Source organism: Panthera uncia, chromosome A2 (genome assembly GCF_023721935.1).
Source record: "Panthera uncia isolate 11264 chromosome A2, Puncia_PCG_1.0, whole genome shotgun sequence".
NCBI lineage: Eukaryota > Metazoa > Chordata > Mammalia > Carnivora > Felidae > Panthera > Panthera uncia.
This window is the reverse complement of record NC_064816.1, coordinates 101,615,101-101,618,091: the sequence shown is the minus strand read 5'-3', so window position 1 is coordinate 101,618,091 and position 2,991 is coordinate 101,615,101. Positions and strand designations below refer to the sequence as shown.

General features: G+C 44.1%; 1 pseudogene; it reads left to right on the top strand.

Annotated features, from left to right (window-relative positions):
• Window positions 1-1,310: 1,310 nt before the first annotated feature.
• LOC125929961 (40S ribosomal protein SA-like) lies at window positions 1,311-2,245 on the top strand (annotated as a pseudogene).
• Window positions 2,246-2,991: the final 746 nt, after the last annotated feature.

The following is a 2,991-nucleotide window of genomic DNA, read 5'->3' as shown; positions in this document are numbered from 1 at the left end:
ACATGTTGATTTGATACATTTATATATTATAATATGATTGTGTGTCCCATCGTAAAGATTTCTGAGGTTCCTCAATCCAACAGATGCCATTAACCTCATATCACCAGTTCATATATGAATATGGACAGAGAAGCAAACATTTGACTGTTAGCTAATATTCTAATAGGACTTCCATTTTTTTTTTTTTAAACATTTATTTATTTTTGAGACAGAGAGAGACAGAGCATGAACGGGGGAGGGTCAGAGAGAGAGGGAGACACAGAATCTGAAACAGGCTCCAGGCTCTGAGCAGTCAGCACAGAGCCCGACGCGGGGCTCGAACTCACATACCGTGAGATCGTGACCTGAGCCGAAGTCGGACGCCCAACCGACTGAGCCACCCAGGCGCCCCAGGACTTCCATTTTTTATTGCCCTTATAAACTATCTCTGAACTTAAGATCAGCTGTCCTTATCTAGATCATTTCAAGTGTTTTTATAAATTAAGTTATCATCATTTCTGCGTGTAATGTTGCCCTAACTCAGCATTATATTTTAATACCTCAGAACATCTAAAAAAAAAATCAAAGTATTCCATGTTGTATACTTTGGAAAATAAATAATTCTGAATAATTCTCTTGGCTTTATCCTTTCACAAATCCGGTTTATTTGAATTATATAGATTGGTAAGTTATTTAGGATAATCAAAGGATTCATTAATTGACCGGCTCCCTTTCTGGAAGGAGAACACAATGAAATAGAATGGTAAAAGTGGTATCAGGACCAGAACAAAGACTATGAGATATGTAACTTCCACAGGGAGCAAAAAAGAGGAGAAGCAGTACATTTGGACTTCATGCTGGCAGCCTGAGCACCTCGTAGAATGCCTGGATGCCACTGCCCCAGGGGGACGGCTCCTGGATGCCACTGCCCAAGTCAGAGGCTGTTTGCTGCCATGCAGAGCTAGTATGTGCTTCCCCAGCTCCGGCTGCCAGACTGCTGATAAACACACTACTCTGAAGCACGGCGTGGGATAGCACTGCCTTGTCATCAATTTCCTGTATATACGTGAACCTGGAGCAAAGCAGAACTGATAGAAAAGATAGACTTTGGGGATTAGGAGAGAAATCCTGCAAAGAATCACTCCCGGCTTCTCCCTTTGTATCTCTCCTAGCCAAACATGTCAAATGCCGCGCAGTTGGCAGGAGACAAGAGAGGAGGGGGATGGGCAAGTGGCATTATACAAGTAAACTAAAAGTAAGTGATACATACAACAAACTTTGTCTGGATTTTTACCTTTGGAATGAAAGTCATAGCTCATCAAACTGCTGAAATCGCTTTATGCGCTGCCCAGGGAGGGGTCCATAGGGCGTTTTGCATTCCCGTCCTAACTCAGAGAGAAACTTTCACGATGTTGGGAGCCCCTGATGGCCTGCAAATGAAAGAGGAGGATGTCCTCAAATTCTTTGCAGCAGGAACCCACCTTGGTGGCACCAACCTCAACTTTCAAATGGAACAGTACGTCTACAAAAGAAAAAGTGATGGTATCTACATAACACTGAAGAGAACTTGGGAGAAGCTTGTGCTGGTAGCTAGAGCCACCGTTGCCGTTGAAAATCCGGCTGATGTCAGTGTCATATCATCCAGCGAGCGAGCAGTGCTGAAGTTTGCTGCTACTCGTGGAGCCACTTCTATTGTTGGCTGCTTCACTCCTGGAACTTTCCTTAACCACATCCGGGCACCTTCGTGGAGCCGAGACTTCTGGTGGTTACTGCTCCCAGGGTTGACCACCAGCCTCTCATAGAGGTGTCTTATGTTAACCTGCCCACCATCGCTCAGTGTAATACACACTCTCCTCTGCACTATGTGGACACTGTCACCCCTTGCAACAACGGTGGAGCTCACGTGGTGGGTCTGTTGTGGTGGATGCTGGCCCCAGGAAGTTATGCCCGTGCAGGTCACCATGCCTGTGCATGCCTGATCTCTACTTCTACAGAGATCCTGAATACATTGAAAAGGAAGAGCAGGCTGCTGCTGAAAAAGTTGGGACCAAGGAGGGATTTCAGGGTAAAGGGACGACTTCAGCTCCTGAGTTCACCGGACTTGACCTGAAGTCGAGGACCGGTCTGAAGGCATGCAGGTACCCTCTGTGCCTACTCAGCAGCTCCCTACTGAAGACTGGAGCGCTCAGCCTACCATTGAAGACTGGTGTGCAGCTCCCTCTGCCCGGCCACTGAATGGGCAGGAACAGCCACTGGATGGTCTTAAGCTGCTCTTCTACAAAGGCAAACAAAATAGAAATGAGGTTGACAGAAAATAAACAGTTTCAAAAAAACTGCCCAAATCACCAAAATTAAAAAAAAAAAAAAAAAATAGGCTCTAACTTTTCCCCCAAAGTGCTTGTTAACAGAAATAAAAGAATAGAAAACCAAACAGGGAATAAATTAATCATAACTATTAAAAGCCATGCTTGTTGTCTACTTACTCAGTGCCAGCTTACATAGAAATTTCATTAAAGTTCACAACAATGCAATGAGACTGGTAATATCGGATATTAAATCAAGGTGATGAAATGAAAACTTAAAGGTGAGATAACTTGCCCCGAATTTTGAACGTGGTCATCTTACTCCAAGTCCCGTATTAATGAACACACATGCTGCCCCACTCATGTCAGTGCTGCCCCCCAAAGTATGAGGAATGAGAAGCTTTCAGAGTAACAAAGCACCATCTAGGAAACTACATGACCTGAGAAGATACTCCTTTAGAAGGAGTTGATACTTGAAGAGAGGAAAATCCTCTTTAATTCCCTTATACCTCATGAAGCTTACCCTTGGCAAGAGAAATAAGGGTCATCTCTTCCTTTTAACATCAGCCCACCTGCAGTGTGAATATCTGAGAAATGTCTGAACTTGTGTCTCAGAAGCACACAACATAACTCAAGCTCATACTTGCAGTGGCCAAAAAACCTTATTTGTTATCATGCCTTTTCAGCCTACTATATGGTACCCGGAATG